Below are 15,096 nucleotides of genomic sequence, written 5' to 3' on the forward strand. Positions count from 1 at the left end.
CTACTGCCATGTCAAACACTGCACTCCCTCCATTCTTGCAGTCCTCGCCACACTCTACAATGTAATCCTTGCCACCAGCTTCTACCCCGACCTGTGGAAAACCTCCCGTATCCTTATGTTCTCCAAATCCAAAAAGCCTTTATCTGATGCCTTTTCCTATCACCCTAAATGTCTCACCTCCGTACTCAGCAAGCTCTCGGAATCCATCCTTACCCGGCACAGCCGTCACCATCTCCACCGACATCACCTCCTCCCTGACACCCAGTTTGTCTTTTGACCTTCCACCTCTGCCAACGACCGAGCTCTACGTCTCACTCGTCACCTCTCCCTCCAGTTTAATTCGCGTCGCACTGTCATTTCCGTCTCTCCAGACCTCGAAAATGCCTACGACCCTGTTTGGCCTCCCACTCTCCCGTTTAAACTCCAGACCTACACCCTTCCTATCATCTGTATCCATCTGATTGCCTCCTTCCTCTCCTGCCGCCCCTCCTATATTACCATCCACAACAGATTCCTGCACCTTCTGCCCCTCTGCGGGTGTGCCCCAGGGCTGTGTCCTCTCTCCTCTCCTCTACCTTGTGTACACAGCAGATATGCTGCAACGCCCCCCCCCCCTCCCCCCAAGTACACTTCCTGCAGTATGCCAATGACACTGCCTCGCTCCTACCCTTCAACTGTCCAAACATCTTCTCCAGAATCACCTTGACCTTTTTGCCACACAGTGTAGCCAGTGACTCCTCTAAATCAATCCTTGCATGGCCTAGGCAATCATTGTAGGTCAAACCACTCACTCCTTCCGGCTCCTTGATTTTCCCCTTACCATCTCTGCCCATCCCCCCCCCCCCACTCACCTACCTTGGACTCACCATTGACCATCATCTTACCTGGATCTCTCATCTCTGCCCTATCCAATCCAAAGCCCACAACAGCCTTAAACTCCTCTCTGGTTGGACGTGGGCGTTGAACCCCTCTACCACCCTCCACACCTACAAATCCTTAATCCGTCCCATTCTCTGTTATGCCAGTCCCGCCTGAATAACCCCCCCCCCCCACAAAAAAAAAAAAAAATTCTATAAGTCCCCTCCAGATCATCCTCGCCTTCCGTATACGGCTCCCATCCTCCACATGGATCCTCTATGACTTGATTCTTTTCCCCCATCTGCTGCTTTTACTTGACCATATCCAAGGCCTCTTTACCTCCCACTGTCTTGATGCCCCCCATCCCCTGGTTGCTCCTCTCCTTTCCAACCTCTGCCCGCTGCTGCGCCTTCACTTGTGTCCCCCCTACCCTTCACCCATACACCATTCATCTCTTTTCCCAAAGTGGCTTCTGTAAACTCCCGGATGATGCTCTCTCTCCCTCCATTTGTCCCTCCTATCAACTCTGGCTGTCCCCTCCCCCCTCCCTCTATCCTTTTCCTTGTCTCCCTCACCCCTCCATTTCCATCCTGTTCCCTTTTTCCCCACCTACCCTCTCTTTGACTCTTTTCTCTCCCCTGAGTACTTTTGCTTTCTCCTTCACTGCTTTCCCCACTCCTTCTCGCATCTGCCATGCACCCTCCCCCCCTCTTTTACTGTGTCCTCTCCATCCATTGGCTCCCCCCTTTTTGCTATTCCACCCCTTCTGCCTTCTCTTTTGAAAGGGTCCACCCCCCCCCCCCCCCCCAATCGCCCTTCGTGTCTGTTTTATAGTGCAGTGTTGAAGTGTTGTATGTGCCGGTTTTTTTTTTTTATGTGCTGTGTACAGACACCATACTGTCACTAGATGTGTTTTTTAACTCTTGCGAACAGAAACAAGACTGTCGCCAGGTTTTTGAATTTTGCCTGTCTAATTACTATGTGGTTTAATCAGCCGGTTTATCGCCTGTTTTTATTGTTTATACTGTACTCTGTACTCATTATGTTTTTAAGACTCTTCTGTAGGCTGCAAAGCGGCATATTACGCTGCTGCCAGTCCCCCTCCCCCCCAAACCCACCACGCCCGCAACCCTCAGGGGGTGAATCAAAATCAAAGAAAGAAAAAAATTAAAAAAACGTAAATACGGGGAACATACAACAGAAGCTGCATCAACGAAGAATTTTTAACTTGAACTAATGTGTGATGAAAATTGCCGCATAGTGTTGTGTTGATGAGTCGTGGCATTTAGTTGGAATGATACTAACAGTAACGCATATGACTGGACCAACAGATAGTAAAGTATCTAGTCCCTGAAATACGCTCTTATTATTTGTTTATTTGCGTGTACTGTATTATTACAGGAAACGTGGAATTGTAACAAGACATGAAAACTATAACAGACATGCAAATGTGATGTGAATAATATTATCGATTTTTTTAAAAATTTCTCGTTATTTTATAGCTGTTTTCATACTACAGTAAAATGTGTCACGTGCAAAAAGTAGTACAACACGCATGTACAGTGTTCATGAAACTTATCAAAATGCGTCACATCTCCTATTTTAAACAAGCGAAGTATAAGACTAGTGCGGCTACAAATATTCGGTAGCTGCCGATTGCTGTGTTAGAAACAAATGAGAACCGCCACACTTTCTCAGCCAGCGTATCAGGGTGCCATCTGTCGGTGACGTCTAGCAACACTGCTGTCCGGAGCTTCACTCTAAATCATTTGAATTCTTCGTATTTGATTTCAGTTCACAATTAGAAGCTCTACGCGCAGGTGTTGGATAAGCAATTAACTCGTTTCATCTGTTTTTATTCTGCTCTTATAAACGCAATTATCTTTCAATTCTTTATGACGAGAATCATCATACTTAACAATATTTGTGGTAAAATGTTCTACATAGTCAACCATTCGCAGTGTTGGTTTCGTAAGTCATGAAATAGTCGTAGATCAATTTTTGAAAGGTGCGGGCGTCGTTGCCCGCACTACCATATTAAATAAAAGTTAAGGTTGAATTGATATTCAGTAAGTGGTTTAGTGATTGGTGTCGCCGTTCACGAATTCGCTAGCAACTTTTATCTCTCTCCTATTTCGGCGATATCTGCTATTAATCACCGTAGATGTCACACGGTCATGTGTCGCAAATGAGACTTGCCCACAGGCAAAATTTCAACGAAACAATCAGTATGAAGTATGTATTACTTACGTCCTTCCTTTGGCTTTACTTTAAATTGTTAGTGTAGTTAAAATTAATAGTGTTATGTCGAGAATCATAACAGCAATTACCACGCAGTACCATAAGAGTTCATGTTTAGAATATGGGTTCTAAACACGTTTTTACGCCTTCACAAGTATCAGAACCACAATGTAAGTCAGTCGATGTAGCGATAATTAAAAATATCAGTGACAGCAGAACTGGAAAAGTTGTCACATCGTCTTTACACCGTCTTCGTCAGAAGTGAGGTTAGTTTCTATGTTTGTGAATGAAAGTATGGTACAGTGCGTAACTGAAGACGTTATGTGATGAGAAAGGGGTGCTAAATAAGTGTGAACTATACTGTAATTGAATAACGAAAATTCCATTCTGATCTTTCATCCTATTCCCCAAAATTTTCTGCCATATATTTAATGATAAAGGCCTGCTAGATTGTGATACTGATCTGTCTATCCCTCCCACCTTTAATGTTGGTTGTGATGACAGACTGACCTGTAGCGTAGCCTGAGGTCTAGGTTAGGTCGGAAACTTGCGTGTTTTAAGATTTATTTATTTATTCCATGTGATCTGATGGTACACAGTGTGTTGCAGATGTCGGAAAATGTCATTTAACATTGTTAACATGTATTAATGTAAGCCTATAGTATTCTAATGTATTATATTGCTCAATGTTTTCAATTTAGCACAAACAGCAAGATTACTGATCTAAGTATTCATTTACAGAGTAAAAACAGTGACACAACAAATATGACTTCACGGCTTTGCTAAATTTTATGTTGTCTTCAATGGACTTAATACTAGTGGGAAGATTGTCGAACAGTTGGAGGCCCATGTGGAAAACTCCCTTTTTACACAATTGAGTGTTTGTACGTATAACATGCAGGTTTGCGTTTTTCCTGGTGTTGTGTTCATGTATTTCATTATTTTTTACGACTCTGGGGTCAGTTGGCACTATATGTTTTCTGAAGAATTTTAGAGTCTCAAGAATGTAGAGGCAAGGCAGTGTAAGGATTTCTAACTTTCTGAAGATGGGTTTGCAGGACTCTCTGGGTTTGCTCCCATTAATAATCCTTAATGCTCTCTTCTGGATTCTGAATGTGCTCAGAGCAGTTGGAGCATTTCCCCAGAACATTACACCATATTTTAGGTGGGCTTGTATATAAGCGTAGTATGCACTGGTTAATGTTTTCAGGCTAGTACATGTTTTCAGTACACTCAATGCATAACAGCCAGTACAAATCCTGGCATTTACCTTTCCTGTATGTGTATTCCATTTCAGGTTATCTTGAACCCACCGACCTAGGAATTTGAAAACAGTGTCGGTATCTATTGACTGGTTATTTTTAGTGACAGATGTGCACGTCAAAACAGTGGAATGTACTGATCTTACTGTTACAGGTTGAAATTGGAAATTGTAATAATGGAAAATTTTGAGATACAGACAAAAGTTTAGCTGAGTATTGTACTGTTGGAAAAAATATCCGCCTTTTGAATACAGCTGTTAAACATTTGGTCAAAGTTACATAGTAGACACCAGATTGAATATTTTTGTAGTTTATGGATGATATATGTGTGTAATACGCATGAAAATACTCATAGGAGGCTTATCAATAATCTGTTTTCGAAATGACCGTGCAATTTTAGCCTTTATGATGGAGTGTGTTTAAATATCTGTCTATAACCACAACCTTTTTTTCTTTTATTCTGTTTCAAATCCCCCCCCCCCCCTGGAATGGGTCAGGCTGGCAGTAGCTCTGTATGCTGCTCTACAACCTACAGAATTTTTAAAACATAATAAGAAGATAATAAGTAATAAAATCAGGCGATTAAAACAGGTGACTTTTCGATTGTAAAACGGCAGAAAGTTGTGGAAGTTAAAATATAAAACAAAGGGTTGGTGCTGCTAATTAAATACATAGGAAGAAGACAGGTACGCTAGTAGACAGACAATTGAGAAACACTGTGACAGTCTGGTTTCTGTTCGCAAGAGAGAGAAAAATCACACCCAGCAACAGTACGGTTTCTGTTCGCAACACTTTGGAAAAGACACACAACAGTTATCACCCGTTTAAAACACTGCACTAAAAATTAGGCACGAAGAAGACACTGCACAGTCTCGGGCAGATGGGGTTGGCAAGGACTGGTGAGGTAGGGGAGAGGGGGGGGGGGAAGCACCCGATGGAGGGAGAGTACTCATAAGGGGTGGGGCGGCAATGTCTTTGCAGAACTAGCTAATCATATTAATTGTAAATATATTCTTAGACAACTTACATGCGAGTGTGTCAACATGTGTGTCCCACTTTAGATTGCTTTGAATTGTTAAATCAAGGAATTTTACACTAAACTCTTTTTTACTAATTCATTCCCTTTGTATACTTTAATTTCATCATTAAAACTACTATTGTTAAACTCCATGAGTCATGTTTTACTACCACTTACATTTGATGGATTTCATTAAAGTACTGTGCAATTTCATTTGTCACGTTATTACTATGGTTCTCTAGTTTATTAAATGATCCCTTTTTCCACACAGTGGACGTATAATCTGCATACAGAACTATTTTGGAATTCTGAGTGCAACATCTTATGTCATTTACATAAATTAAAAACAGAAGAGGACCCAATACTGAGCCCTGGGCACTCCATTTTTTATATTAGTTATTATGGATTTGTGAACACCTCTTTCAGCTTTGAGCAGTACAAACTGTTTTCGGTTACTTATGTAAGATTTTATTATGTAATGAGAAGTGCTTCTGATTCCAATATTCTACACTTTTCTAACAGGATTGTGACGCTCACACACTTGAAAGCTTTCTCAACGTAGAGGTATATACTTGCAACATGTTACTTGTTCTCGGTGTCACTTGTTATCTCTTCAATTAATTGAGCAGGTGCTGTGCTGGTTGATTTACATATTAAGAAACAATTTTGATTTTCAAACATTGGGTAGTGCATCCGGAGAGCGCTAATAATTCTGCTGTATATTTCAACTATTTTGGAAAAGACTGGAAGTATTGAGGTGGGTCTGTAGTTTTGAATTTTGAGTTTGTCCCCTTTTTTAAAGATTGGTGTTACTTAAGCTTTTTTTTAGTCTGTCTGGGAAGGTGCCTCATTCTATTACATTATTTACTGCTACAAACACAGTTTGTCTGCATGCTTTTAATACATTAATATTGAGGCTATCATGCCTGTGAAATGGGAAGATTTTAGAGAGCTAATGATGTTAATTATTTCTTTGCAGTTTGTGGGGGCTAGATGTATGTTATGCTCTGATGAATTACCTTTAAAATTATACTGCAGGTTATTATGTTTGTCATTGATAGCTTCCCCCACTGAAGAAATATATTCATTGAATATGTTAGCAATTTTCAAGTTCATCTTTTACTACCATCCCATTGTGGTCAACATTAAAAGTCTATACAACTTTTGCCCTGCCTGTTATAAAAGAGTTTGCTCACTCCCAAGACACCAGTAGTAACACTGTGTGAAGCCTGAAGCTTGTTTGCAACATAGCTACTCTTGGTCTGTATCAATAAGTGTTTATAGTATTCTTGGTAAGTTTTGAAAGCCTCCTTTAGCTTGAAATTTAGTCTGTTATTCAACATTGCTCTATGGAATAATTTTAATTTTTCCCTTGCTTCAATGACATCATTATTTTTCCATATACTTCTGTTTATAGTTTTAGTTTGTCCAACTTCTGTGGCTGCAAGGGGGCATGTGGCATCAAAACAATAGTAGAACTCAGCAGCAAAGCCATCACAGGCAAACCTATTGTTCTAAAAATCATGATATGTGTGCTAATATGCAGTTCAGTCTATTGATGTTTTCATTGTACATTATTCTTTTTCTGACATATAGTTTCCTTTTAGTGGCAAACAGCATCTAATTTGCCTCCAGTTGAAGCTGTACTGCATTTTGATCAGAGATGGCTAGTTTTTAGAACAGCTGTTCTGTAGGTAAGATAGGTCACGTTTATTATTATACACTACTTGCAATTAACATTGCTACACCAAGAACAAATGCAGATGATATACGGGTGCTCATTGGACAAACATATTATACTAGAACTGACGTGTGATTACATTTTCACACAATTTGGGTGCATAGATCTTGAGAAATCAGTACCCAGAACAACCACCTCTGGCCGTAATAAAGGCCTTGATACACCTGGGCATTGAGTCAGAGCGTGGATGGCGTGTACAGGTACAGCTGCCCATGCAGCTTCAACACGATACCACAGTTCATCAAGAGTAGTGACTGGCATATCGTGACGAGCCAGTTGCTCGGCCACCATTGACCAGACGTTTTCAATTGGTGAGAGCTCTGGAGAATGTGCTGGCCAGGGCAGCGGAAGAACATTTTCTGTTTCCAGAAAGGCCTGTACAGGACCTGCAACATGCGGTCGTGCATTGTCCTGCTGAAATGTAGGGTTTCCCAGGGATCGAATGAAGGGTAGAGCCACAGGTCGTAACACATCTGAAATGTAATGTCCACTCTTAAAAGTGGGGTCAATCCGAACAAGAGGTGTAACCAATGGCACCACATACCATCACGCCGGATGATATGCCAGTATGGCAATGACGAATACACGCTTCCAATGTGCGTTCACCGCGATGTCGCCAAACACGGAATCGACCATCACGATGCTGTAAACAGAACCTGGATTTATCCAAAAAAGTGACGTTTTGCCATTCGTGCACCCAGATTTGTCGTCGAGTACTCCATTGCAGGCGCTCCTGCCTGTGATGCAGCGTCAAGGGTAACCGCAGCCACGGTCTCTGAGCTGATAGTACATGCTGCTGCAAGCATCGTCGAACTGTTCGTGCAGATGGTTGTTGTCTTGCAAACGTCCCCATCTGTCGATTCAGGGATTGAGACGTGGCTGCATGATCCATTACAGCCATGTGGATAAGATGCCTGTCATCTTGACTACTAGAGATACGAGGCCTTTGGGATCCAGCACGGCGTTCCGTATTACCCTCCTGAACCCACCGATTCCATATTCTGCTAACAGTCGTTGGATCTCAACTAACGTGAGCAGCAATGTAGCGATATGATAAACTGCAATCGCGATAGGCTACAAAGTCGGAAACGTGATGGTACGCATTTCTCTCCTTTAAACGAGGCATCTTAACAACATTTAATCAGGCAACGCCGATCAACTGCTGTTTGTGTATGAGAAATCGGTTGGAAAGTTTCCTCATGCCAGCACGTAGGTGTCGTGCCCGGCGCCAACCTTATGTGAATGCTCTGAAAAGCTAATTATTTGCATATCGCAGCATCTTCTTCCTGTCAGTTAAGTTTCGCGTCTGTAGAACGTCATCTTCATGGTGTAGCTATTTTAATGGCCAGTAGTGTATTAACCAGACATGTTTTGCTGTTGCTAATCTCTCTAGTTGGTTCATGGATAACTCGTGTCAAACTGAAACTGTCGAGTAGGGAGTGTAACTTTTTGGTGTTGGCATCATTAGTTAATAAGTCTGTATTTATATCCCCTTCTATTATAGTATTTATATGGCCATTTAATACAAAAAATGTATTACATGCCCCAGGTCGCCTATACACACCGAAAATTGCTGTATTTTCTCTGCCACCCCATTTTAGATTTATTGCGGCAAATTCTGCGATTACTTTTGCGCAGAATGTACAGGGTGACACAGAAAAATGGGAACATTTCCACATTCCAATAAAACGAGAAGTGATGAAGGAAAGGAATTGCATTCATAGTAGTTGATAGCTTACAACTTTGCCATTTACGAAACACAGATGGCATTTATGTTTTTTTAGAAATAATGTCCTTTAGATTGTGTCATTCTGTACAAATACGTTCGTGAAATCTGCTGTTGAAATTACTCATTGACCTCTGCAATATCACAGCTGGGATACTGTGAATAGCATCCCGAATACTCTGTTTTAACTCACCATGGCTCTTGGTAAGTTGTATAGAAGTTGTTCTTGAGGTAGCCACAAAAGAAAAAAATTACAAATCGGTAAATCTTGCCATCTAGGTGGCCAGAGAATGTTACCAAATCGTAAGATCACACGGTTGCCAAACAATTCTTGCCCATACGCCATTGATTGCCGTGCAGTGTGTGATGTCACTCCGTCCTATTGAAACCAGGCATCTTGAACGTTTGGAAAGTAATTCAATGCAGGTGTAATGAAAGTTAATGTCATTCCACGTAACGGTAATGGAATCAGTATCCAGATAAACCAACAAAACATGCCTTATTTGCTTCTTGACATTCCCTGTTGGCTTCTTCTGGAGGAATGTCGTCATCTACGGAGTCATTACTATCGTCGATATTAAAGCCATTTCAGATATTTCTAGACGAGTAAGATTTACACTAAACTTTTTACTTATCTTTTTTTCTCACACAGTTTTCTCCAGTTCTTCATGTCTAGGGTTCTGATTCTTGAAGCAGAAATTTTCACATTTTAGGTTCTCATGGTTCCAATTGATGTAACTAATTTAGAAAAATGCCTGCACAGAATTTTGTTTCTTTTTGGAATTTATTTGCTCCACATTTTACTAGATCACACTGTCTTTTCAATTTTAACATTAACAAAGCTGAAATTACATTGTTCCTCCAAAATGCAGAAACACGTGCGATCATATTAGAGGCATGCCCACTACTGCCTCCTCACTCTGCGTTAATAACAATACTACAAATGGTTTATACATTTTCTTGTCAAATCAATTTCTATTAATTTATAAATGAATCATGAAATAAACCTAATAAACGGTACTAAATTGTATAATTAACAATAGAAATATTAACTGAGCCAAATATTTCATAATTTCAAATGTATCTAAAAAAATAATTTTAACTTTAAATGCAGAGCTAGTACATATTGATTGTAACAATGAACAGAATTTTACATGGAGGAAGTCAACATTCTCAGAAATAAATGAGGGCTTGTCTAGTATTAAACATGATTTCAAATTGTGAAAAACCTGTTGAAGAATGTTGTAAGCTCTTCATAATATCCCCAAAATCACTGACATAATTTATGCAACTGGTATGATTCTTACAACAATATGTTCTAAACTGTCTACCAATCTCTCTGGTGTATCTTTCTGCAAGATTACTCGACGGACGGTACACTGAGGTTAGAATATGGCTTACTTTTGTGTGATCAATAAAATCTTTCCAAGCTTGTGATGTAAACTGTGAACTGTTGTCAGATAAAATAGTTTTAGGAATACCCAACTGAAGAAAATATGTTTTCAAACTTAGAGATGATTTGCTTACTTGTAGCTTTCTTAAGAGGAAATGCCTTTATGAAATTTGAAAATACATCAACCACCATGAAGACATAACAAAATCCATTTTTAGAATCAGACAAAGGTCCATAAATGTCCACAGACACGGTATCTAAGATAAGATAAGATACTGTATTGTCACATAACATGTTTTAATACAGTCATTCGATTGAGAACATTGGTGACTTGTCAGTCTTTAACCTCAGTTGTTAGGGTGTTTTATATACTACAGGAAATACATAATACATTCATTGCTTATTATAATAAAAAAACAACATTAAAATTTAAATCTTTTCGTAACTCATCGAAACATTCCCATAGCCTTCACACACCTATATGACCTATGGATGTACTGGACGGACTACAAAACACCATTCAAACTGTAATTCTATTTATAAACATGAATATACAGTGAACGTGTATACTTTGTATCTATAAGGCTTCGAAAGTATACCAGTTGTACTTGTATCCTTACTCCCTATTCCTATTTATAAATTCTTCTAAATCATAATATTTGATTTTTATTCATTTAGAAACTCTTCTAGTCTATAACAACATTTGCTTTTTAGGTTTGTGCCAATGGTCTCCATTGTGGATTCCCCAGATGTTGACCTTACCTTATTTCTGACCTTCAGAGCCATGTAATATGGAGTATTTTCATATAATGTGAGTCTGTGACAAGGTAGCATGTATTTCAATTTATGTGTAGTTTCATAGGCATGTGTGAATGGATTTCCTTCAGACAGATGCAAGTTTTTCTGATCAGAGAGAAGTATTTCATAGATGGAGATGGAAGAGATTGTCATGAAGTCCAGGCTTTCGAATAGTGGTTTGCATGAATGTCTACTATTAGTTCTTGTCATTGCTCTTTTTTTTTTTTAGAAGATTCGAAGGAAGTTTGTATTTTCAACACCCCAAAAAGTTGTTCCATATATTATAACTGTTATGAAATACGTGTGGTATACAATTTGCTTCACCGTTAAATCTATTACTTTGTGTAGTACCCTCATTGTATAAACTAAATTATTTAATCTCTTCAGTAAACTGTCCACATGGTCGGTCCATTGCAAGTTTTTATTTAAAGTTATCCCAAGAAATTTTACAGAATCAACTGTGGTTAGCTCTTTACCTCAATATTCTATTTGCGATATACATTCAGTAGTTTGTTTGGTCCTCAAGTGTATGATTTGGGTTTTTTCAAGATTTAATTTCACAGCATTATTTTTTATCCATTGTTAAATTTCTTGTAGAGTTGGTTTCGTGGTCCATACTAATTATTCAGTGTTTTTACAACAGACTACAGCAGTTGAGTCATCTGCGTAAAGTATTGTATCTGTATTTACTTTGATAGGCATGTCATTTATGTAATATAAGAACAGAAGTGATCCTAATATTGAGCCCTTGGGCACGCCTGCTTGTATTTCTCTCCAGCTAGAGCAAGTTTTCTCTCCCTTTTGATGTATCACCCCCCCCCCCCTTTGGTGTCTGTTTTTGAGATAAGATGTAAACCATCTTATAGATTTTCCATGGAAGCCATAGCTACCCAATTTTTGGAGCAGTAGCTTATGGTGACCTTTGAGAGGTCACAAAAAATACCAGATACACTTTGTTTCTTGTTGAGGCATTTACTTACTTTAGAGATTAGTTCATGTACAGCTTGTAAAGTGTTTTGTCACTTCCAAAACCAATATTGGTTATTTATAATAATATTACCTTCTTTATTGTACTTTTCTAATTGATTACATACTATTCGTTCAACTATTTTAAAGAAAACTGGGAGTATAGACACTGGGTGGAAATTTACAAAATCATCTTGTTTTTCCCTTTTTGTAGATTGGACAAACTTCAGCATATTTCAGTCTGTCTGGAAAGCAGCCCTCATCAAATGATTGGTTTATTATTTTACAGAGTTGAGGTGCAATGATGTCACTTCCTGCCTTTATGATATTTGTTGGAATTTCATCCCAGCCCACAGATTTAAGATTTTTTAGGGATTGTATGATATTAGCTACTTCCTGACACGATACTGCAGTAAATTTAAACTCTCTTGATTCCTGCAGTACTGCATCAGGTCTTATTTGTGGAAATAAGAAGCTATGAATTTTGTTTGTGGTTATGATGTACTTATTAAATTCTTCACAGATGTGCCGAGCGTTAGTAACAGTATTCCCACCAATTTCTAGTTTGTAATTAAAATGTTTGGTTTCTTCAGTACCTGTTTCTTTCTTGACAACCTGCCATACTACTTTTGATTTATTTGAGGCATTAGCTATATATTTACTGTTTGCCATTTGTTTTGCTTGTTTAACTACCCGATCAAATATGTTTTGTACTTGATTTTGTACCTAATAAATTCAGCATCATGGTTGGTTTTCGCTTCCTTATGCATTTCCCTCTTTCTAATACTAGAGATCCTGATACCTTCTGTAATCCATGTCTTACTTTTATTGTATTTATCATGGGTTGATAAGAGGGGAAAGAATTTGTTGAAAATGTTCTTGAATTCAGATACGAAAGGGTTGTAATTATTGTTTACTGAACACTGGTTGCTGAAGGTCCAGTTGGTTTCCTTTAATTTTAAGATAAATGTTTTTATATTTGGCTGGCTGAAATTTCTGACCAATTATACTATGGGCATATATGTTTTGTCTATGTATGGCAATGACATAAAAAGTGCTGAGTGATCAGAGATTCCTAATTCTAATACATGTTTTTGTGTATTTCCATAATTTTTCCTGCTCACTATATTATCAATGATTGTGGCAGAAGTGGCTATTACCCTGGTGTACTCAGTAAAATTTAGTGTTAAGCCATTGGTAGCCAACAAATCCTTCAGAGTGGTAACAAATCTGTTTTCATCTCTTATATCTATATTAAAGTCAGAACAAATTACAATCTTTTTATATAGTTTCCCTGCCTGCAACCTACTTAGCAGTGTTTCAAATTTCTCTAGAAATGCCCTCGTAGCCCAATATTCCGGGGTGTGATATATGCTTGTGATTAGTAAACTGTATTCAGACAGCTCAATGCAACAGCTTTCGAATACCTGTTCCTCATTTAAACTAATATACATAATCCCCCATACCCCTTTTTTCTGCAAAAACTCGATGCTAACTTGTATCCTGAGAGTGAATTTAGTAGCTTGACATTGTCCCATTTAAGCCAATGTTCATTCAAACATATGACTTTTACAGAATTTATTTGCCTAAGAGTATTTCTAAGTCATATAGTTTGTTCTTCATTTCTCCTGACACACCACCTACATTTATGCGCATTATGAAGAAATTTTTACTGACTAAAGAACTTACAGTATCTATTAAACTGTCGGCAAAGTTCACACCTATGTGGATTTTTACTGCAAATTTACGGTCCCTTGCTTCGTTAGTTCTTTCGGACCTAATTCCATAGGAATTGGTCCACAGTCTTAGTTTCCTATGAAGGAGCTTCCATTGCAATAACAGGTCTGTTATCGTTATCGTGAGATCTCTCTTCACGTACATCGTTAATGCTCGCAGCTAATCTTTTCCTACCCTGTTTGTTGTGATGCATTCCATGGCGTGTAAAACAGTTTCTTTTGTAAGTTTCAATATCCATGAACTTTACATTTACAAATTTGGCACAAAAGCTTTTTAACTTAGAATTCATTCATCGAATTTCTCTGTTAACGCACGAGCAGTCCGGAAGATCGTACCTTTGTGGGAGTGTTCTTACAATTACGTTTGTGAAATGCAGGAACCGCAGCACTGCGATCAGCTTCTTAACAAAAGCAGTGGCTTCATTTCTGTAGACAGTGTTTGCACTTCCTATTATCAACACGCTGTCTTTTTTTTTTGTGAGTTCTGAGCAATCTTCGTTAACACTTTGAACCAAGAGGACGGCATCATCATTTATCTATACAGTAAAGCTGCATGCCCTCGGGGAAAAATTAATGCCGTAGTTTCCCCTTGCTTTCAGCCGTTCACAGTAATGGCAGAGAAAGGCCGCTTTGGTTAGTGTTGCAAGGCCAGATCAGTCAATCATCCAGACTGTTGCCCCTGCAACTACTGAAAAGGCTGCTGGCCCTCTTCAGGAACCGCACGTTTGTCTGGCCTCTCAACAGATACCCCTCCATTGTGGTTGCACCTATGGTATGGCTATTTTATTATTTTTTATTTTATTTATTTTATTTTGATCCAACATCAACTGATTACAAAAAAAGTTTTTTTTTTGTTCCAGTCTTCTGGATAAGTCAGAGCCTTAGTCACTAGGGTTACATATTATTGGCTGGCACTTTTATCTACACAACTTTAAATATGTGTGTGTGTGTGTGTGTGTGTGTTTTTGTTCCAGTCTTCTGGCTAAGTCAGAGCCTTACTTACTAGGGTTACATATTATTGGCTGGCACTTTTATCTACACAACTTTAAATATGTCTGTGTGTGTGTGTGTGTGTGTGTGTGTGTGTGTGTGTGTGTGGGCGCGCGCGCTCCCGGGATTGGAATGACTCCTTACCCTCTCCCTTAAAACCCACATCCTTTCGTCTTTCCCTCTCCTTCCCTCTTTCCTGATGAGGCAACAGTTTGTTGCGAAAGCTTGAATTTTGTGTGTGTGTTTGTGTTTGTTTGTGTGTCTATCGACCTGCCAGCGCTTTCGTTCGGTAAGTCACATCATCTTTGTTTTTAGATATATTTTTCCCACGAGGAATGTTTCCCTCTATTATATTGATATCAACTTT

This window comes from Schistocerca nitens, chromosome 11 (genome assembly GCF_023898315.1).
Source record: "Schistocerca nitens isolate TAMUIC-IGC-003100 chromosome 11, iqSchNite1.1, whole genome shotgun sequence".
Taxonomy (NCBI): Eukaryota; Metazoa; Arthropoda; class Insecta; order Orthoptera; family Acrididae; genus Schistocerca; species Schistocerca nitens.